This window comes from Leptonotus elevatus, chromosome 5 (genome assembly GCF_054856555.1).
Source record: "Leptonotus elevatus isolate MCC_2025b chromosome 5, RoL_Lele_1.0, whole genome shotgun sequence".
In the NCBI taxonomy this organism is placed as follows: Eukaryota; Metazoa; Chordata; class Actinopteri; order Syngnathiformes; family Syngnathidae; genus Leptonotus; species Leptonotus elevatus.
Genome location: NC_141243.1, coordinates 25,979,423 through 26,001,050, shown reverse-complemented (window position 1 = coordinate 26,001,050; position 21,628 = coordinate 25,979,423). Strand labels below are relative to the sequence as shown.

General features: G+C 46.6%; 12 non-coding genes and 1 pseudogene across 12 annotated transcripts; all 13 read left to right on the top strand.

The window, feature by feature from the left end:
• Positions 1-2,493: 2,493 nt before the first annotated feature.
• LOC147174495 (U2 spliceosomal RNA) lies at positions 2,494-2,687 on the top strand. Its single transcript, XR_015095248.1, has one exon. It is a non-coding gene; the product is annotated as a U2 spliceosomal RNA (small nuclear RNA).
• A 389-nt stretch (positions 2,688-3,076) lies between these two features.
• On the top strand, positions 3,077-3,241 carry LOC147174494 (U1 spliceosomal RNA). Its single transcript, XR_015094949.1, has one exon. It is a non-coding gene; the product is annotated as a U1 spliceosomal RNA (small nuclear RNA).
• A 324-nt stretch (positions 3,242-3,565) lies between these two features.
• Positions 3,566-3,674, top strand: LOC147174493 (U2 spliceosomal RNA; annotated as a pseudogene).
• A 1,649-nt stretch (positions 3,675-5,323) lies between these two features.
• LOC147174492 (U2 spliceosomal RNA) lies at positions 5,324-5,522 on the top strand. Its single transcript, XR_015095242.1, has one exon. It is a non-coding gene; the product is annotated as a U2 spliceosomal RNA (small nuclear RNA).
• Positions 5,523-5,911: 389 nt separating this feature from the next.
• LOC147174491 (U1 spliceosomal RNA) lies at positions 5,912-6,076 on the top strand. The gene has a single exon (XR_015095051.1). It is a non-coding gene; the product is annotated as a U1 spliceosomal RNA (small nuclear RNA).
• Positions 6,077-6,400: 324 nt separating this feature from the next.
• Positions 6,401-6,592, top strand: LOC147174490 (U2 spliceosomal RNA). The gene has a single exon (XR_015095194.1). It is a non-coding gene; the product is annotated as a U2 spliceosomal RNA (small nuclear RNA).
• A 389-nt stretch (positions 6,593-6,981) lies between these two features.
• LOC147174489 (U1 spliceosomal RNA) lies at positions 6,982-7,146 on the top strand. The gene has a single exon (XR_015095052.1). It is a non-coding gene; the product is annotated as a U1 spliceosomal RNA (small nuclear RNA).
• Positions 7,147-12,703: 5,557 nt separating this feature from the next.
• On the top strand, positions 12,704-12,897 carry LOC147174488 (U2 spliceosomal RNA). The gene has a single exon (XR_015095228.1). It is a non-coding gene; the product is annotated as a U2 spliceosomal RNA (small nuclear RNA).
• A 389-nt stretch (positions 12,898-13,286) lies between these two features.
• Positions 13,287-13,451, top strand: LOC147174487 (U1 spliceosomal RNA). The gene has a single exon (XR_015095270.1). It is a non-coding gene; the product is annotated as a U1 spliceosomal RNA (small nuclear RNA).
• A 324-nt stretch (positions 13,452-13,775) lies between these two features.
• LOC147174486 (U2 spliceosomal RNA) lies at positions 13,776-13,967 on the top strand. The gene has a single exon (XR_015095139.1). It is a non-coding gene; the product is annotated as a U2 spliceosomal RNA (small nuclear RNA).
• Positions 13,968-14,356: 389 nt separating this feature from the next.
• LOC147174485 (U1 spliceosomal RNA) lies at positions 14,357-14,521 on the top strand. Its single transcript, XR_015095272.1, has one exon. It is a non-coding gene; the product is annotated as a U1 spliceosomal RNA (small nuclear RNA).
• A 5,558-nt stretch (positions 14,522-20,079) lies between these two features.
• LOC147174484 (U2 spliceosomal RNA) lies at positions 20,080-20,275 on the top strand. Its single transcript, XR_015095251.1, has one exon. It is a non-coding gene; the product is annotated as a U2 spliceosomal RNA (small nuclear RNA).
• A 389-nt stretch (positions 20,276-20,664) lies between these two features.
• LOC147174483 (U1 spliceosomal RNA) lies at positions 20,665-20,829 on the top strand. Its single transcript, XR_015094958.1, has one exon. It is a non-coding gene; the product is annotated as a U1 spliceosomal RNA (small nuclear RNA).
• Positions 20,830-21,628: the final 799 nt, after the last annotated feature.

Genomic DNA, 21,628 nt, shown 5'->3' with positions numbered 1-21,628 from the left:
GTACCATTACAGAAACAAATAATGAAATAATTGAAGCAGTGGAAACTTACTATCAAAAACTGTATGAGCGTAAAGATACCCAAGAGGAGATAATGGTAGAGGTTTTAAACTTCATTGAAAAAACAGTGACTGACAATGGGCCTTTAACACAGGATTTTACACCTGAAGAACTAAATACATGTGTAAAACAACTGAAGAAGGCAAAATCTCCGGGCGAGGATGGCCTCTGCTCGGAATTTTACCTGACTTTTTGGGACATTTTAGCACCAGACTTACTCACTGTTTTTAATGAACTGGACAAAACAAACCGACTACCAGACAGTTTTACAAAAGGGATAGTCACTTTACTGCATAAGAAAGGAGACAAAACAGACCTGAACAACTGGCGTCCAATTACGCTTTTAAATGTTGATTGCAAACTTTTTAGCAAACTTTTAGCTATGCGTATGTCTGTGTTTTTACAGGATTTGATCGACCCGGACCAAACCTGTGCCATCGCGGGGAGGAAGATCACAGACAGCCTTATGCTGATTCGTGATACCATCTGTTATGCGAGAGACAGAAATATGCGGCTAGTAGTCCTAAATTTAGACTTTGAGAAGGCTTTTGATCGGATCTCGCACCAGTACCTTTTTAGGCTACTGCAAAAATGGGGTTTCCCGGGAAGGTATCTAGAGTGGGTGGGCCTGCTGTATCGAGATATTACCAGCAAATTTGTGGTCAACGGGAACTTGACAAAAGCAGTGCAAATTAACTGCGGCGTCCGTCAGGGCTGTCCCTTATCTGCCCTCCTCTATGTTCTATGCATAGAACCGTTGGCACAGATTTTGAGAAGGGACAAAATGATCGAGGGGGTGAGTATTCCAGGGGGCGGGGGACTCACAACAAAGTGTGTTTTATATATGGACGATATTAACATCCTGTGTTCTGACATTTTATCCGTGACAAGGACCCTGGACTTGACTGACTGGTATGGAAGAGCGTCTGGCTCTAAACTCAACAGAGACAAGACCCAAGCACAGTTTTACGGACCATGGACCGCGACACAGAAGACAGGACTGCCCCTGACGGAGATACAAACGGACCAGAAAATACTTGGGATTAAATTCAGTAAGGGAGGGGGAGGGGATACAAACTGGGGCGACGTGGTAGGGAAAGTGAGAAAAAAACTTGGCTTTTGGAGACTGAGAGAGTTGACTTTAGAGGGGAAGATTTTAATAATAAAAGCAGTAATTTTACCCTTGCTTTTATTAATCAGTTCAGTTTTTATCCCAAAAAGAAATGTGTTTTTAGATTTGGACCGTGCAATTTTTTACTTTATCTGGGGTTCTAAATGGGAAAGACTGAGAAGGGACACGATGAAAAAAACAAAAGAGAAGGGTGGAAAAGGCGTGCCGGACCTCCAGCTCTTTTTGGGCAGCAGATATGTGGCCCTCCATCTGCAAAATGCTCTGGGACCATCCAGCAATCCCAAAAGTCAAGCAATGACACGATTCTGGATGGGATCGTACCTCCGTAAATTAAAACTAATACCCAGCGATCAAAGACTTCCGGTGTCTTTTAATTTACCACCAGCACATTCTTTTATCCCAAAATTTTTAAGAAATTTTAAATTGGAAAATGAAGATTGTCACATTTTGAAAAATCACAAGTCTCTCATCTCTATTGTGCAGGAGCGGCAAACAGCGAGTCAAGTGCGCGGGCTTGCATTTGGCAAGCCCACAACGGTTTGGCGCAACGCCAACCATCCTGCCCTCCCAAACAGACTTCGGGACCTGTCGTGGATGGTGGCCCACGAGATTCTCCCAGTCAGGGCCGTTATGCACTCCCGAGGAATGTCAGCGCACTCAACCTGCCCCCGACCTGGTTGTGGCGCCCAGGAGTCGGTGAGGCACCTCCTCTGGGAGTGCAGTGCTGCCGTAGACCTGTGGGCAACAGCCGGCCACCTGAGAAAATTCCCGGACTTGCCAGCAAGGGAGGTCCTAAATGCACAATACGTGCTCTATGGGGTGAGCCAAGCCAAGTGTTCCCGAGAGGAGTTTGCGAAAGACTGGCTCACCCTTGCCGCCATCAAAGACGCCATGTGGACCTCCAGAAACTTGCTGGTAAGGAGGCACAGGCAGACCCCCCCCGTGGCTGTGCTCCGAATGGCTGCAGAGACCATCGAAGCTGCACGCGGCAGGCCAAGGACACAGCCACCAAGAAGCGTCGCCTGTGCCCGCCCGGAGGAGGGAACCGGAGCTACACGGTGAAGGTCTCGGCAGCGACGGCCTGGCTCTCCAGGAGGGAAGGAGCAAAAAGGGTGACCCGGCAGGTCCTGGACAAGCGCTTTTTGAGAGGGTGGGATGAAGTCCCACTTAGTAATGCAGTGCTACGCTCCTGCACAATAGATATGAATGTTTTTTTTCATTTTTAAATTTTTATTTGTTTTTATTTTTACATGTCATATTCGAGACAAGATGAATGCTCCATATTGCAGAAATGTGATTTGTAATTGATTGAAAAGTGACAATAAAAACATGAAAAAGAAAAATCTGTTCTTATCAGTTTAATATCTGATATGTCTCCTATCTGGAGACTTCATATTAAATTGCTTTTTTGAACAGGGAGATGGGATTCAGAGCTTGCTTTGCCCATTCCGCGCATCATCTTGTTATTACAGTATTTCCAGGAGCGGTGCACCACCTCCGCTGGTCAACGAAAATGCTAATCTAGACAGAGAAAACGGGCTGTGGCAATACTCACGTGCGCACAAGTAGGTGTGGCGGAAGCAACCATGTCGTCAAATTGGGAAGCAGGCGACGTAGCCGACACACATCTACTCTGCTGTCCACCAACCCGGTGAGTCGAACCCGTTCCAGAGGCTTGACACTTGAGCTCATTCAGCTATTGCATGCTCCGCAGTTGTGCCTGTGACCTCCTCTAACGCCCTGTGCGAAGTACACACGCCGTTCTAATCCACTGAGAGAAACTGGCCCATCATGCTGGGCCAGGCATTCGCCAGTGTACGAATGGCACAGTCATTCAAGAGGGTGAGTGGAAAAAAGCAAGACCCCGTGTCCAGGCTGAGGAAGGCATACTTACCTGGCAGGGGTGACACCATGATCAAGAATGTGGTTCACCCAGGGCGAGGTGCAGCCATTGCACTGGCGGCTGCATTGACCCTTGCGAATTCTCCAAATGTGGGAATCTCGACTGCATAATTTCTGATAGTGGGGAACTGCGTTCGCGCTCTTCCCTGGCTTGTATGTCAAAAATTAAGAGCGATAGTCTTGAAACCAATTAACACAAATGAGCAAGACTTGACTATGGTCTTCTGGCTTTCTTCACAAGTCTGGCCGGGACCGCAGCAGGCGCTTGGTCTTTCATCCTGCAGGAAGACTGCAAAAGTTGTTGGACTGCAGCTGCTTATGTGAAGGCTTGTGAATAATGAATGGTTAAGTCAGCAGACAAGGTTTCCTCCGTCTCAGTGTCCATAAGAGCAGCGCTGCTTGGTGTAACATGACCGACTGTGAGAGTGGGTAGACTGAGAAGCCTGTACTTGAGTCCGTCAGTTATCCTCTTCATCGCTTCTCGGCCTTTTGGCTAAGATCAAGTGTAGTATCTGTTCTTATCAGTATCCTCTATGTTCTATGCATAGAACCGTTGGCACAGATTTTGAGAAGGGACAAAATGATCGAGGGGGTGAGTATTCCAGGGGGCGGGGGACTCACAACAAAGTGTGTTTTATATATGGACGATATTAACATCCTGTGCTCTGACATTTTATCCGTGACAAGGACCCTGGACTTGACTGACTGGTATGGAAGAGCGTCTGGCTCTAAACTCAACAGAGACAAGACCCAAGCACAGTTTTACGGACCGTGGACCGCGACACAGAAGACAGGACTGCCCCTGACGGAGATACAAACGGACCAGAAAATACTTGGGATTAAATTCAGTAAGGGAGGGGGAGGGGATACAAACTGGGGCGACGTGGTAGGGAAAGTGAGAAAAAAACTTGGCTTTTGGAGACTGAGAGAGTTGACTTTAGAAGGGAAGATTTTAATAATAAAAGCAGTAATTTTACCCTTGCTTTTATTAATCGGTTCAGTTTTTATCCCAAAAAGAAATGTGCTTTTAGATTTGGACCGTGCAATTTTTTACTTTATCTGGGGTTCTAAATGGGAAAGACTGAGGAGGGACACGATGAAAAAAACAAAAGAGAAGGGTGGGAAAGGCGTGCCGGACCTCCAGCTCTTTTTGGGCAGCAGATATGTGGCCCTCCATCTGCAAAATGCTCTGGGACCACCCAGCAATCCCAAAAGTCAAGCAATGACACGATTCTGGATGGGATCGTACCTCCGTAAATTAAAACTAATACCCAGCGACCAAAGACTTCCGGTGTCTTTTAATTTACCACCAGCACATTCTTTTATCCCAAAATTTTTAAGAAATTTTAAATTGGAAAATGAAGATTGTCACATTTTGAAAAATCACAAGTCTCTCATCTCTATTGTGCAGGAGCGGCAAACAGCGAGTCAAGTGCGCGGGCTTGCATTCGGCAAGCCCACAACTGTTTGGCGCAACGCCAACCATCCTGCCCTCCCAAACAGACTTCGGGACCTGTCGTGGATGGTGGCCCACGAGATTCTCCCAGTCAGGGCCGTTATGCACTCCCGAGGAATGTCAGCGCACTCAACCTGCCCCCGACCTGGTTGTGGCGCCCAGGAGTCGGTGAGGCACCTCCTCTGGGAGTGCAGTGCTGCCGTAGACCTGTGGGCAACAGCCGGCCACCTGAGAAAATTCCCGGACTTGCCAGCAAGGGAGGTCCTAAATGCACAATACGTGCTCTACGGGGTGAGCCAAGCCAAGTGTTCCCGAGAGGAGTTTGCGAAAGACTGGCTCACCCTTGCCGCCATCAAAGACGCCATGTGGACCTCCAGAAACTTGCTGGTAAGGAGGCACAGGCAGACCCCCCCCGTGGCTGTGCTCCGAATGGCTGCAGAGACCATCGAAGCTGCACGCGGCAGGCCAAGGACACAGCCACCAAGAAGCGTCGCCTGTGCCCGCCCGGAGGAGGGAACCGGAGCTACACGGTGAAGGTCTCGGCAGCGACGGCCTGGCTCTCCAGGAAGGAAGGAGCAAAAAGGGCTACCCGGCAGGTCCTGGACAAGCGCTTTTTGAGAGGGTGGGATGAAGTCCCAATTAGTAATGCAGTGCTACGCTCCTGCACAATAGATATGAATGTTTTTTCATTTTTCATTTTTTATTTTGTTTTTATTTTTACATGTCATATTTGAGACAAAATGAATGCTCCATATTGGAGAAATGTAAATTTGTAATTGATTGAAAAGTGACAATAAAAACATGAAAAAGAAAGAAAAAATCTGTTCTTATCAGTTTAATATCTGATATGTCTCCAATCAGGAGACTTCATATTAAATTGCTTTTTTGAACAGGGAGATGGGATTCAGAGCTTGCTTTGCCCATTCCGCGCATCATCCTGGTATTGCAGTATATCCAGGAGCGGTGCACCACCTCCGCTGGTCAACGAAAATGCTAATCTAGACAGAGAAAACGGGCTGTGGCAATACTCACGTGCGCACAAGTAGGTGTGGCGGAAGCAACCATGTCGTCAAATAAGGAAGCAGGCGACGTAGCCGACACACATCTACTCTGCTGTCCACCAATCCGGTGAGTCGAACCCGTTCCAGAGGCTTGACACTTGAGCTCATTCAGCTATTGCATGCTCCGCAGTTGTGCCTGTGACCTCCTCTAATGCCCTGTGCGAAGTACACACGCCGTTCTAATCCACTGAGAGAAACTGGCCCATCATGCTGGGCCAGTCATTCGCCAGTGTACGAATAGCACAGTCATCCAAGAGGGTGAGTGGAAAAAAGCAAGACCCCGTGCCCAGGCTGAGGAAGGCATACTTACCTGGCAGGGGTGACACCATGATCAAGAATGTGGTTCACCCAGGGCGAGGTTTAGCCATTGCACTGGCGGCTGCATTGACCATTGCGAATTCTCCAAATGTGGGAATCTCGACTGCATAAATTCTGATAGTGGGGAACTGCGTTCGCGCTCTTCCCTGGCTTGTATGTCAATAATTAAGAGCGATAGTCTTGAAACCAATTAACACAAATGAGCAAGACTTGACTATGGTCTTCTGGCTTTCTTCACAAGTCTGGCCGGGACCGCAGCAGGCGCTTGGTCTTTCATCCTGCAGGAAGACTGCAAAAGTTGTTGGACTGCAGCTGCTTATGTGAAGGCTTGTGAATAATGAATGGTTAAGTCAGCAGACAAGGTTTCCTCCGTCTCAGTGTCCATAAGAGCAGCGCTGCTTGGTGTAACATGACCGACTGTGAGAGTTGGTAGACCGAGAAGCCTGTACTTGAGTCCGTCAGTTATCCTCTTCATCGCTTCTCGGCCTTTTGGCTAAGATCAAGTGTAGTATCTGTTCTTATCAGTTTAATATCTGATATGTCTCCTATCTGGAGACTTCATATTAAAATGCTTTTTTGAACAGGGAGATGGGATTCAGAGCTTACTTTGCCCATTCTGCGCATCATCCTGGTATTGCAGTATTTCCAGGAGCGGTGCACCACCTCCGCTGGTCAACGAAAATGCTAATCTAGACAGAGAAAACGGGCTGTGGCAATACTCACGTGCGCACAAGTAGGTGTGGCGGAAGCAACCATGTCGTCAAATTGGGAAGCAGGCGACGTAGCCGACACACATCTACTCTGCTGTCCACCAACCCGGTGAGTCGAACCCGTTCCAGAGGCTTGACACTTGAGCTCATTCAGCTATTGCATGCTCCGCAGTTGTGCCTGTGACCTCCTCTAACGCCCTGTGCGAAGTACACACGCCGTTCTAATCCACTGAGAGAAACTGGCCCATCATGCTGGGCCAGGCATTCGCCAGTGTACGAATGGCACAGTCATTCAAGAGGGTGAGTGGAAAAAAGCAAGACCCCGTGTCCAGGCTGAGGAAGGCATACTTACCTGGCAGGGGTGACACCATGATTAAGAATGTGGTTCACCCAGGGCGAGGTGCAGCCATTGCACTGGCGGCTGCATTGACCATTGCGAATTCTCCAAATGTGGGAATCTCGACTGCATAATTTCTGATAGTGGGGAACTGCGTTCGCGCTCTTCCCTGGCTTGTATGTCAATAATTAAGAGCGATAGTCTTGAAACCAATTAACACAAATGAGCAAGACTTGACTATGGTCTTCTGGCTTTCTTCACAAGTCTGGCCGGGACCGCAGCAGGCGCTTGGTCTTTCATCCTGCAGGAAGACTGCAAAAGTTGTTGGACTGCAGCTGCTTATGTGAAGGCTTGTGAATAATGAATGGTTAAGTCAGCAGACAAGGTTTCCTCCGTCTCAGTGTCCATAAGCGCAGCGCTGCTTGGTGTAACATGACCAACTGTGAGAGTGGGTAGACCGAGAAGCCTGTACTTGAGTCCATCAGTTATCCTCTTCATCGCTTCTCGGCCTTTTGGCTAAGACTGCGATCGCCTCTGTTGAGAGATAATTCTATGCCTGTTGTGGCTGTGAATCTAACTCAATTGCAGGGGTATTGTTATTGTGTTGTTTAAACTTTGTGTTATAGGAGAACGACCAAGGTGAGTGTACTGTTTTTTTGTTCGTGAGAAGTTGTGACCAAGTGGTTGTCTCCGACATGTCGGCTACATATGCCGGCATGCGGAGGCACCACAGTGTTCGATTTATGTTTCGGGAAAGGGATGGTGGTGAGCCTCTGTGGATGTCCAGGCTGGACTTCTCCAGAAAGCTTGTCCAACAAACCCTGAAATTTAAAGCTGAGGATTTAAATTGTATTATAACTTTGCCCTTTAGTAAGGGATTTGATGTGAGTTTCACCTCTGCTGTGAACCTTCGTGAATTTTGGACTCGTTTTGAAAATGTGAAAGCCCAGTTCTCTGTGTTCAATGTTGAAAAACTGACTGATAATGCTGCTAAAACAGTTATTGTCAGAATGTTTAATGAGACAGTGAATGCAGAAGACATTTGTTTTTGGCTGGGTAGATATTGCACGGTTAAAGGCCAGGCTGTGAAGGTGAGGGATGAGGACGGCATCTGGAACTGTGCCTGGCGGGTACCCATCCAACAATGGCAGGACCCCCAGGGCTTTCAGGGCCTGAAACATCTCCCACCAATGATAGTCTTGGGTGAAAACCGGGGCTACATACATTACCAGGGCCAGCCCAAGCTCTGCCGCAAGTGTGGTGAGCATGGACACCTGGCGGAAGCGTGTGAGAAAACAATTTGTAGGAAATGTAGAGTAATTGGGCATACTTTTGAAGAATGTACCAATGGCAGAAAGTGCAATCTTTGTGGGGAAACTAACCACCTCTACAGAAATTGTCCAAAATCATTTGCCAACAAACTGAAGGCTGGAAAAGAAATGGCACAAGGAAATGGAAATGAAGCTGACAAACAAATTGAATGTCACAAAGAAAATTCAAATTTCCCTCCAAATCCTGTCATTGGTGGAGAGGGGACAGGTGAGGAGGGGCAAGGGGAGGAGAGCAGGCCGGCCCCACCAATCGAGAGCTCAGAGGAAAGTGAGATGCTGCAAGAAATGCCCACAAGCGAGTCAAGCGAAGTCAGTCCACATGAGGCTGACAGTGAAGACACCCAGATCACTTGTGCTCAAAATAATAAAAGGCTTGCATCTCAACGGTCCTCTGAGTCTCCCCTGTCCACGGAGAAGAGGGGAAGGCCCGGGAGCCCAGATAGCGAGGTGGGGGAGACCAGGGTCTTCCCCTCGGATTCACCAAATGAACTCTCCTTTTTAAACATAGTACTGCAATCAACGCCAAAAAGCAGAAACACTATGAATTTAAGGTTGCGTGAGCGATCACCACCTCAAGTGCCCCTGACAGACGACCAGTGTTTTAGCTCTGCCCCTTTTGCTGAGGTAAAGGAAGAAATACGCTCTCGAGAAATACCTTAGCGACTGCCTTGTTTTTTTTTAAATAATGTTCTCTTAAAATTTTGTAACCCCATCTGTGTTTTTATTTTTTTATTTTTAATCATACCTATGACCCTCACCTTCTCAACTATTAATGTTAGAAGCGTGAAGTCAAAGATTAGAGCTCAGAGCGTTTTAACATTTCTAAAAACTTTTAAATCTGATCTGTTTTTAATCCAAGAATGTGGCATACCCTTTTTAAGAAATTACAAACAGTGGGAGGAAATGTGGCCACATCCATCACTATGGAGTGGCTCAAACGAAAATAGAAATGATGGAGTGGCCATTTTAATAAATAATCCTCAGATTGTTTTAAAGGGGAGCACAGTGGTGAGAGACGGACGAGCACTGTTAGCACATTTAACTTTTACAGAACGGGACTTTAGCCTTTTAAATATTTATGGTTCTAATGAAAAGCATGACAGGTATGATATTTTAGAGAATTTGCAGTCCCACATGCTAGGTCATAATCCACTAATTATTGGAGGTGATTTTAATTGTGTTTTAAATAGGAAGGATAGGAAGGGAGCTGGGGAGGATTTTAAAATTGACAAAACATCGGTTTTATTGCAAGACATGTGCCGCGTATTCAAATTAGAGGACTGCTTTAAAACCATGCATCCAAGAGAGGAGGGCTTCACCTGGTTTAGTGGTGACGGCACCAGAGCCTCTCGCATAGAATACGTATTTACACGGGGTTGGACACAGATTGATGCTAGATTAACTCCTGTTTTTTTCTCAGATCACCTAATACTGTCTTGCACCCTTTCACTTTCTTCTGGCGTGACTATTGGAAGAGGTCTGTGGAAATTGAACTGCTCCCTGCTCGAGGACGAGACTTTGGTCTCTCAGTACAGGGAGCGGTACAAGGACTGGCAGACCCTTCAAGACCTTTACAAATCACGGGTACAATGGTGGGAAATGATGAAGGTAAGGACTCAGACTTTTTTTAAAAAAGCAGGAAGAGAGAAGAAAATCAAGGAAATGAAATGTATGCTGGGAATGCAAAAGAGACTGCAAAGGTATTTTAATCTGACACAAGAGGGGATCAATTTTAATGATGAAATTAAAGAGATCAAAAAAGAAATGAAAGCAATGGCAGATATTCAGAGCAAAGGGTTCTTATTAAGGAGCAGAGAGAAGGAAATAGAAGAAGGTGAAAAATGCACAAGGTACTTCTTTAAAAAAATTATGAGCAAGGGTGGGGGCATTTTTAGACTAAAAAAAGAAAACGGGACTATTACAGAAACAAATAATGAAATAATTAAAGCAGTGGAAACTTACTATCAAAAACTGTATGAGCGTAAAGATACCCAAGAGGAGATAATGGTAGAGGTTTTAAACTTCATTGAAAAAACAGTGACTGACAATGGGCCTTTAACACAGGATTTTACACCTGAAGAACTAAATACATGTGTAAAACAACTGAAGAAGGCAAAATCTCCGGGCGAAGATGGCCTCTGCTCGGAATTTTACCTGACTTTTTGGGACTTTTTAGCACCAGACTTACTCACTGTTTTTAATGAACTGGACAAAACAAACCGACTACCAGACAGTTTTAGAATAGGGATAGTCACTTTACTGCATAAGAAGGGAGACAAAACAGACCTGAACACCTGGCGTCCAATTACACTTTTAAATGTTGATTGCAAACTTTTTAGCAAACTTTTAGCTATGCGTATGTCTGTGTTTTTACAGGATTTGATCGACCCGGACCAAACCTGTGCCATCGCGGGGAGGAAGATCACGGACAGCCTTATGCTGATTCGTGACACCATCTGTTATGCGAGAGACAGAAATATGCGGCTAGTAGTCCTAAATTTAGACTTTGAGAAGGCTTTTGATCGGATCTCGCACCAGTACCTTTTTAGGCTACTGCAAAAATGGGGTTTCCCGGGAAGGTATCTAGAGTGGGTGGGCCTGCTGTACCGAGACATTACCAGCAAATTTGTGGTCAACGGGAACTTGACAAAAGCAGTGCAAATTAACTGCGGCGTCCGTCAGGGCTGTCCCTTATCTGCCCTCCTCTATGTTCTATGCATAGAACCGTTGGCACAGATTTTGAGAAGGGACAAAATGATCGAGGGGGTGAGTATTCCAGGGGGCGGGGGACTCACAACAAAGTGTGTTTTATATATGGACGATATTAACATCCTGTGCTCTGACATTTTATCCGTGACAAGGACCCTGGACTTGACTGACTGGTATGGAAGAGCGTCTGGCTCTAAACTCAACAGAGACAAGACCCAAGCACAGTTTTACGGACCGTGGACCGCGACACAGAAGACAGGACTGCCCCTGACGGAGATACAAACGGACCAGAAAATACTTGGGATTAAATTCAGTAAGGGAGGGGGAGGGGATACAAACTGGGGCGACGTGGTAGGGAAAGTGAGAAAAAAACTTGGCTTTTGGGGACTGAGAGAGTTGACTTTAGAGGGGAAGATTTTAATAATAAAAGCAGTAATTTTACCCTTGCTTTTATTAATCGGTTCAGTTTTTATCCCAAAAAGAAATGTGCTTTTAGATTTGGACCGTGCAATTTTTTACTTTATCTGGGGTTCTAAATGGGAAAGACTGAGGAGGGACACGATGAAAAAAACAAAAGAGAAGGGTGGAAAAGGCGTGCCGGACCTCCAGCTCTTTTTGGGCAGCAGATATGTGGCCCTCCATCTGCAAAATGCTCTGGGACCATCCAGCAATCCCAAAAGTCAAGCAATGACACGATTCTGGATGGGATCGTACCTCCGTAAATTAAAACTAATACCCAGCGATCAAAGACTTCCGGTGTCTTTTAATTTACCACCAGCACATTCTTTTATCCCAAAATTTTTAAGAAATTTTAACTTGGAAAATGAAGATTGTCACATTTTGAAAAATCACAAGTCTCTCATCTCTATTGTGCAGGAGCGGCAAACAGCGAGTCAAGTGCGCGGGCTTGCATTCGGCAAGCCCACAACGGTTTGGCGCAACGCCAACCATCCTGCCCTCCCAAACAGACTTCGGGACCTGTCGTGGATGGTGGCCCACGAGATTCTCCCAGTCAGGGCCGTTATGCACTCCCGAGGAATGTCAGCGCACTCAACCTGCCCCCGACCTGGTTGTGGCGCCCAGGAGTCGGTGAGGCACCTCCTCTGGGAGTGCAGTGCTGCCGTAGACCTGTGGGCAACAGCCGGCCACCTGAGAAAATTCCCGGACTTGCCAGCAAGGGAGGTCCTAAATGCACAATACGTGCTCTATGGGGTGAGCCAAGCCAAGTGTTCCCGAGAGGAGTTTGCGAAAGACTGGCTCACCCTTGCCGCCATCAAAGACGCCATGTGGACCTCCAGAAACTTGCTGGTAAGGAGGCACAGGCTGACCCCCCCCCGTGGCTGTGCTCCGAATGGCTGCAGAGACCATCGAAGCTGCACGCGGCAGGCCAAGGACACAGCCACCAAGAAGCGTCGCCTGTGCCCGCCCGGAGGAGGGAACCGGAGCTACACGGTGAAGGTCTCGGCAGCGACGGCCTGGCTCTCCAGGAGGGAAGGAGCAAAAAGGGTGACCCGGCAGGTCCTGGACAAGCGCTTTTTGAGAGGGTGGGATGAAGTCCCACTTAGTAATGCAGTGCTACGCTCCTGCACAATAGATATGAATGTTTTTTCATTTTTTATTTTGTTTTTATTTTTACATGTCATATTTGAGACAAGATGAATGCTCCATATTGGAGAAATGTGATTTGTAATTGATTGAAAAGTGACAATAATAAACATGAAAAAAAAAATCTGTTCTTATCAGTTTAATATCTGATATGTCTCCTATCTGGAGACTTCATATTAAATTGCTTTTTTGAACAGGGAGATGGGATTCAGAGCTTGCTTTGCCCATTCCGCGCATCATCCTGGTATTGCAGTATTTCCAGGAGCGGTGCACCACCTCCGCTGGTCAACGAAAATGCTAATCTAGACAGAGAAAACGGGCTGTGGCAATACTCACGTGCGCACAAGTAGGTGTGGCGGAAGCAACCATGTCGTCAAATTGGGAAGCAGGCGACGTAGCCGACACACATCTACTCTGCTGTCCACCAACCCGGTGAGTCGAACCCGTTCCAGAAGCTTGACACTTGAGCTCATTCAGCTATTGCATGCTTTGCAGTTGTGCCTGTGACCTCCTCTAACGCCCTGTGCGAAGTACACACGCCGTTCTAATCCACTGAGAGAAACTGGCCCATCATGCTGGGCCAGGCATTCGCCAGTGTACGAATGGCACAGTCATTCAAGAGGGTGAGTGAAAAAAAGCAAGACCCCGTGTCCAGGCTGAGGAAGGCATACTTACCTGGCAGGGGTGACACCATGATCAAGAATGTGGTTCACCCAGGGCGTGGTGCAGCCATTGCACTGGCGGCTGCATTGACCCTTGCGAATTCTCCAAATGTGGGAATCTCGACTGCATAATTTCTGATAGTGGGGAACTGCGTTCGCGCTCTTCCCTGGCTTGTATGTCAAAAATTAAGAGCGATAGTCTTGAAACCAATTAACACAAATGAGCAAGACTTGACTATGGTCTTCTGGCTTTCTTCACAAGTCTGGCCGGGACCGCAGCAGGCGCTTGGTCTTTCATCCTGCAGGAAGACTGCAAAAGTTGTTGGACTGCAGCTGCTTATGTGAAGGCTTGTGAATAATGAATGGTTAAGTCAGCAGACAAGGTTTCCTCCGTCTCAGTGTCCATAAGAGCAGCGCTGCTTGGTGTAACATGACCGACTGTGAGAGTGGGTAGACCGAGAAGCCTGTACTTGAGTCCGTCAGTTATCCTCTTCATCGCTTCTCGGCCTTTTGGCTAAGATCAAGTGTAGTATCTGTTCTTATCAGTTTAATATCTGATATGTCTCCTATCTGGAGACTTCATATTAAATTGCTTTTTTGAACAGGGAGATGGGATTCAGAGCTTACTTTGCCCATTCCGCGCATCATCCTGGTATTGCAGTATTTCCAGGAGCGGTGCACCACCTCCGCTGGTCATCGAAAATGCTAATCTAGACAGAAAAAACGGGCTGTGGCAATACTCACGTGCGCACAAGTAGGTGTGGCGGAAGCAACCATGTCGTCAAATTGGGAAGCAGGCGACGTAGCCGACACACATCTACTCTGCTGTCCACCAACCCGGTGAGTCGAACCCGTTCCAGAAGCTTGACACTTGAGCTCATTCAGCTATTGCATGCTTTGCAGTTGTGCCTGTGACCTCCTCTAACGCCCTGTGCGAAGTACACACGCCGTTCTAATCCACTGAGAGAAATTGGCCCATCATGCTGGGCCAGGCATTCGCCAGTGTACGAATGGCACAGTCATTCAAGAGGGTGAGTGGAAAAAAGCAAGACCCCGTGTCCAGGCTGAGGAAGGCATACTTACCTGGCAGGGGTGACACCATGATCAAGAATGTGGTTCACCCAGGGCGAGGTGCAGCCATTGCACTGGCGGCTGCATTGACCCTTGCGAATTCTCCAAATGTGGGAATCTCGACTGCATAATTTCTGATAGTGGGGAACTGCGTTCGCGCTCTTCCCTGGCTTGTATGTCAAAAATTAAGAGCGATAGTCTTGAAACCAATTAACACAAATGAGCAAGACTTGACTATGGTCTTCTGGCTTTCTTCACAAGTCTGGCCGGGACCGCAGCAGGCGCTTGGTCTTTCATCCTGCAGGAAGACTGCAAAAGTTGTTGGACTGCAGCTGCTTATGTGAAGGCTTGTGAATAATGAATGGTTAAGTCAGCAGACAAGGTTTCCTCCGTCTCAGTGTCCATAAGAGCAGCGCTGCTTGGTGTAACATGACCGACTGTGAGAGTGGGTAGACCGAGAAGCCTGTACTTGAGTCCGTCAGTTATCCTCTTCATCGCTTCTCGGCCTTTTGGCTAAGACTGCGATCGCCTCTGTTGAGAGATAATTCTATGCCTGTTGTGGCTGTGAATCTAACTCAATTGCAGGGGTGTTGTTATTGTGTTGTTTAAACTTTGTGTTATAGGAGAACGACAAAGGTGAGTGTACTGTTTTTTTGTTCGTGAGAAGTTGTGACCAAGTGGTTGTCTCCGACATGTCGGCTACATATGCCGGCATGCGGAGGCACCACAGTGTTCGATTTATGTTTCGGGAAAGGGATGGTGGTGAGCCTCTGTGGATGTCCAGGCTGGACTTCTCCAGAAAGCTTGTCCAACAAACCCTGAAATTTAAAGCTGAGGATTTAAATTGTATTATAACTTTGCCCTTTAGTAAGGGATTTGATGTGAGTTTCACCTCTGCTGTGAACCTTCGTGAATTTTGGACTCGTTTTGAAAATGTGAAAGCCCAGTTCTCTGTGTTCAATGTTGAAAAACTGACTGATAATGCTGCTAAAACAGTTATTGTCAGAATGTTTAATGAGACAGTGAATGCAGAAGACATTTGTTTTTGGCTGGGTAGATATTGCACGGTTAAAGGCCAGGCTGTGAAGGTGAGGGATGAGGACGGCATCTGGAACTGTGCCTGGCGGGTACCCATCCAACAATGGCAGGACCCCCAGGGCTTTCAGGGCCTGAAACATCTCCCACCAATGATAGTCTTGGGTGAAAACCGGGGCTACATACATTACCAGGGCCAGCCCAAGCTCTGCCGCAAGTGTGGTGAGCATGGACACCTGGCGGAAGCGTGTGAGAAAACAATTTGTAGGAAATGTAGAGTAATTGGGCATACTTTTGAAGAATGTACCAATGGCAGAAAGTGCAATCTTTGTGGGGAAACTAACCACCTCTACAGAAATTGTCCAAAATCATTTGCCAACAAACTGAAGGCTGGAAAAGAAATGGCACAAGGAAATGGAAATGAAGCTGACAAACAAATTGAATGTCACAAAGAAAATTCAAATTTCCCTCCAAATCCTGTCATTGGTGGAGAGGGGACAGGTGAGGAGGGGCAAGGGGAGGAGAGCAGGCCGGCCCCACCAATCGAGAGCTCAGAGGAAAGTGAGATGCTGCAAGAAATGCCCACAAGCGAGTCAAGCGAAGTCAGTCCACATGAGGCTGACAGTGAAGACACCCAGATCACTTGTGCTCAAAATAATAAAAGGCTTGCATCTCAACGGTCCTCTGAGTCTCCCCTGTCCACGGAGAAGAGGGGAAGGCCCGGGAGCCCAGATAGCGAGGTGGGGGAGACCAGGGTCTTCCCCTCGGATTCACCAAATGAACTCTCCTTTTTAAACATAGTACTGCAATCAACGCCAAAAAGCAGAAACACTATGAATTTAAGGTTGCGTGAGCGATCACCACCTCAAGTGCCCCTGACAGACGACCAGTGTTTTAGCTCTGCCCCTTTTGCTGAGGTAAAGGAAGAAATACGCTCTCGAGAAATACCTTAGCGACTGCCTTGTTTTTTTTTAAATAATGTTCTCTTAAAATTTTGTAACCCCATCTGTGTTTTTATTTTTTTATTTTTAATCATACCTATTACCCTCACCTTCTCAACTATTAACGTTAGAAGCGTGAAGTCAAAGATTAGAGCTCAGAGCGTTTTAACATTTCTAAAAACTTTTAAATCTGATCTGTTTTTAATCCAAGAATGTGGCATACCCTTTTTAAGAAATTACAAACAGTGGGAGGAAATGTGGCCACATCCATCACTATGGAGTGGCTCAAACGAAAATAGAAATGATGGAGTGGCCATTTTAATAAATAATCCTCAGATTGTTTTAAAGGGGAGCACAGTGGTGAGAGACGGACGAGCACTGTTAGCACATTTAACTTTTACAGAACGGGACTTTAGCCTTTTAAATATTTATGGTTCTAATGAAAAGCATGACAGGTATGATATTTTAGAGAATTTGCAGTCCCACATGCTAGGTCATAATCCACTAATTATTGGAGGTGATTTTAATTGTGTTTTAAATAGGAAGGATAGGAAGGGAGCTGGGGAGGATTTTAAAATTGACAAAACATCGGTTTTATTGCAAGACATGTGCCGCATATTCAAATTAGAGGACTGCTTTAAAACCATGCATCCAAGAGAGGAGGGCTTCACCTGGTTTAGTGGTGACGGCACCAGAGCCTCTCGCATAGATTACGTATTTACACGGGGTTGGACACAGATTGATGCTAGATTAACTCCTGTTTTTTTCTCAGATCACCTAATACTGTCTTGCACCCTTTCACTTTCTTCTGGCGTGACTATTGGAAGAGGTCTGTGGAAATTGAACTGCTCCCTGCTCGAGGACGAGACTTTGGTCTCTCAGTACAGGGAGCGGTACAAGGACTGGCAGACCCTTCAAGACCTTTACAAATCACGGGCACAATGGTGGGAAATGATGAAGGTAAGGACTCAGACTTTTTTTAAAAAAGCAGGAAGAGAGAAGAAAATCAAGGAAATGAAATGTATGCTGGGAATGCAAAAGAGACTGCAAAGGTATTTTAATCTGACACAAGAGGGGATCAATTTTAATGAAATTAAAGAGATCAAAAAAGAAATGAAAGCAATGGCAGATATTCAGAGCAAAGGGTTTTTATTAAGGAGCAGAGAGAAGGAAATAGAAGAAGGTGAAAAATGCACAAGGTACTTCTTTAAAAAAATTATGAGCAAGGGTGGGGGCATTTTTAAATTAAAAAAAAGAAAACGGGACTATTACAGAAACAAATAATGAAATAATTGAAGCAGTGGAAACTTACTATCAAAAACTGTATGAGCGTAAAGATACCCAAGAGGAGATAATGGTAGAGGTTTTAAACTTCATTGAAAAAACAGTGACTGACAATGGGCCTTTAACACAGGATTTTACACCCGAAGAACTAAATACATGTGTAAAACAACTGAAGAAGGCAAAATCTCCGGGCGAGGATGGCCTCTGCTCGGAATTTTACCTGACTTTTTGGGACATTTTAGCACCAGACTTACTCACTGTTTTTAATGAACTGGACAAAACAAACCGACTACCAGACAGTTTTAGAAAAGGGATAGTCACTTTACTGCATAAGAAAGGAGACAAAACAGACCTGAACAACTGGCGTCCAATTACGCTTTTAAATGTTGCAAACTTTTTAGCAAACTTTTAGCTATGCATATGTCTGTGTTTTTAGAGAATTTGATCGACCCGGACCAAACCTGTGCCATCGCGGGGAGGAAGATCACGGACAGCCTCATGCTGATTCGTGACACCATCTGTTATGCGAGAGACAGAAATATGCGGCTAGTAGTCCTAAATTTAGACTTTGAGAAGGCTTTTGATCGGATCTCGCACCAGTACCTTTTTAGGCTACTGCAAAAATGGGGTTTCCCGGGAAGGTATCTAGAGCGGGTGGGCCTGCTGTACCGAGATATTACCAGCAAATTTGTGGTCAACGGGAACTTGACAAAAGCAGTGCAAATTAACTGCGGCGTCCGTCAGGGCTGTCCCTTATCTGCCCTCCTCTATGTTCTATGCATAGAACCGTTGGCACAGATTTTGAGAAGGGACAAAAGGATCGAGGGGGTGAGTATTCCAGGGGGCGGGGGACTCACAACAAAGTGTGTTTTATATATGGACGATATTAACATCCTGTGTTCTGACATTTTATCCGTGACAAGGACCATGGACTTGACTGACTGGTATGGAAGAGCGTCTGGCTCTAAACTCAACAGAGACAAGACCCAAGCACAGTTTTACGGACCGTGGACCGCGACACAGAAGACAGGACTGCCCCTGACGGAGATACAAACGGACCAGAAAATACTTGGGATTAAATTCAGTAAGGGAGGGGGAGGGGATACAAACTGGGGCGACGTGGTAGGGAAAGTGAGAAAAAAACTTGGCTTTTGGAGACTGAGAGAGTTGACTTTAGAGGGGAAGATTTTAATAATAAAAGCAGTAATTTTACCCTTGCTTTTATTAATCGGTTCAGTTTTTATCCCAAAAAGAAATGTGCTTTTAGATTTGGACCGTGCAATTTTTTACTTTATCTGGGGTTCTAAATGGGAAAGACTGAGGAGGGACACGATGAAAAAAACAAAAGAGAAGGGTGGAAAAGGCGTGCCGGACCTCCAGCTCTTTTTGGGCAGCAGATATGTGGCCCTCCATCTGCAAAATGCTCTGGGACCATCCAGCAATCCCAAAAGTCAAGCAATGACACGATTCTGGATGGGATCGTACCTCCGTAAATTAAAACTAATACCCAGCGATCAAAGACTTCCGGTGTCTTTTAATTTACCACCAGCACATTCTTTTATCCCAAAATTTTTAAGAAATTTTAACTTGGAAAATGAAGATTGTCACATTTTGAAAAATCACAAGTCTCTCATCTCTATTGTGCAGGAGCGGCAAACAGCGAGTCAAGTGCGCGGGCTTGCATTCGGCAAGCCCACAACGGTTTGGCGCAACGCCAACCATCCTGCCCTCCCAAACAGACTTCGGGACCTGTCGTGGATGGTGGCCCACGAGATTCTCCCAGTCAGGGCCGTTATGCACTCCCGAGGAATGTCAGCGCACTCAACCTGCCCCCGACCTGGTTGTGGCGCCCAGGAGTCGGTGAGGCACCTCCTCTGGGAGTGCAGTGCTGCCGTAGACCTGTGGGCAACAGCCGGCCACCTGAGAAAATTCCCGGACTTGCCAGCAAGGGAGGTCCTAAATGCACAATACGTGCTCTATGGGGTGAGCCAAGCCAAGTGTTCCCGAGAGGAGTTTGCGAAAGACTGGCTCACCCTTGCCGCCATCAAAGACGCCATGTGGACCTCCAGAAACTTGCTGGTAAGGAGGCACAGGCAGACCCCCCCCCGTGGCTGTGCTCCGAATGGCTGCAGAGACCATCGAAGCTGCACGCGGCAGGCCAAGGACACAGCCAACAAGAAGCGTCGCCTGTGCCCGCCCGGAGGAGGGAACCGGAGCTACACGGTGAAGGTCTTGGCAGCGACGGCCTGGCTCTCAAGGAGGGAAGGAGCAAAAAGGGTGACCCGGCAGGTCCTGGAGAAGCGCTTTTTGAGAGGGTGGGATGAAGTCCCACTTAGTAATGCAGTGCTACGCTCCTGCACAATAGATATTAATGTTTTTTTCATTTTTAAATTTTTATTTGTTTTTATTTTTACATGTCATATTCGAGACAAGATGAATGCTCCATATTGGAGAAATGTGATTTGTAATTGATTGAAAAGTGACAATAAAAACATGAAAAAGAAAAAAATCTGTTCTTATCAGTTTAATATCTGATATGTCTCCTATCTGGAGACTTCATATTGAATTGCTTTTTTGAACAGGGAGATGGGATTCAGAGCTTGCTTTGCCTATTCCGCGCATCATCTTGTTATTGCAGTATTTCCAGGAGCGGTGCACCACCTCCGCTGGTAAACGAAAATGCTAATCTAGACAGAGAAAACGGGCTGTGGCAATACTCACGTGCGCACAAGTAGGTGTGGCGGAAGCAACCATGTCGTCAAATTGGGAAGCAGGCGACGTAGCCGACACACATCTACTCTGCTGTCCACCAACCCGGTGAGTCGAACCCGTTCCAGAGGGTTGACACTTGAGCTCATTCAGCTATTGCATGCTCCGCAGTTGTGCCTGTGACCTCCTCTAACGCCCTGTGCGAAGTACACACGCCGTTCTAATCCACTGAGAGAAACTGGCCCATCATGCTGGGCCAGGCATTCGCCAGTGTACGAATGGCACAGTCATCCAAGAGGGTGAGTGGAAAAAAGCAAGACCCCGTGCCCAGGCTGAGGAAGGCATACTTACCTGGCAGGGGTGACACCATGATCAAGAATGTGGTTCACCCAGGGCGAGGTGCAGCCATTGCACTGGCGGCTGCATTGACCATTGCGAATTCTCCAAATGTGGGAATCTCGACTGCATAATTTCTGATAGTGGGGAACTGCGTTCGCGCTCTTCCCTGGCTTGTATGTCAATAATTAAGAGCGATAGTCTTGAAACCAATTAACACAAATGAGCAAGACTTGACTATGGTCTTCTGGCTTTCTTCACAAGTCTGGCCGGGACCGCAGCAGGCGCTTGGTCTTTCATCCTGCAGGAAGACTGCAAAAGTTGTTGGACTGCAGCTGCTTATGTGAAGGCTTGTGAATAATGAATGGTTAAGTCAGCAGACAAGGTTTCCTCCGTCTCAGTGTCCATAAGAGCAGCGCTGCTTGGTGTAACATGACCGACTGTGAGAGTTGGTAGACCGAGAAGCCTGTACTTGAGTCCATCAGTTATCCTCTTCATCGCTTCTCGGCCTTTTGGCTAAGACTGCGATCGCCTCTGTTGAGAGATAATTCTATGCCTGTTGTGGCTGTGAATCTAACTCAATTGCAGGGGTATTGTTATTGTGTTGTTTAAACTTTGTGTTATAGGAGAACGACCAAGGTGAGTGTACTGTTTTTTTGTTCGTGAGAAGTTGTGACCAAGTGGTTGTCTCCGACATGTCGGCTACATATGCCGGCATGCGGAGGCACCACAGTGTTCGATTTATGTTTCGGGAAAGGGATGGTGGTGAGCCTCTGTGGATGTCCAGGCTGGACTTCTCCAGAAAGCTTGTCCAACAAACCCTGAAATTTAAAGCTGAGGATTTAAATTGTATTATAACTTTGCCCTTTAGTAAGGGATTTGATGTGAGTTTCACCTCTGCTGTGAACCTTCGTGAATTTTGGACTCGTTTTGAAAATGTGAAAGCCCAGTTCTCTGTGTTCAATGTTGAA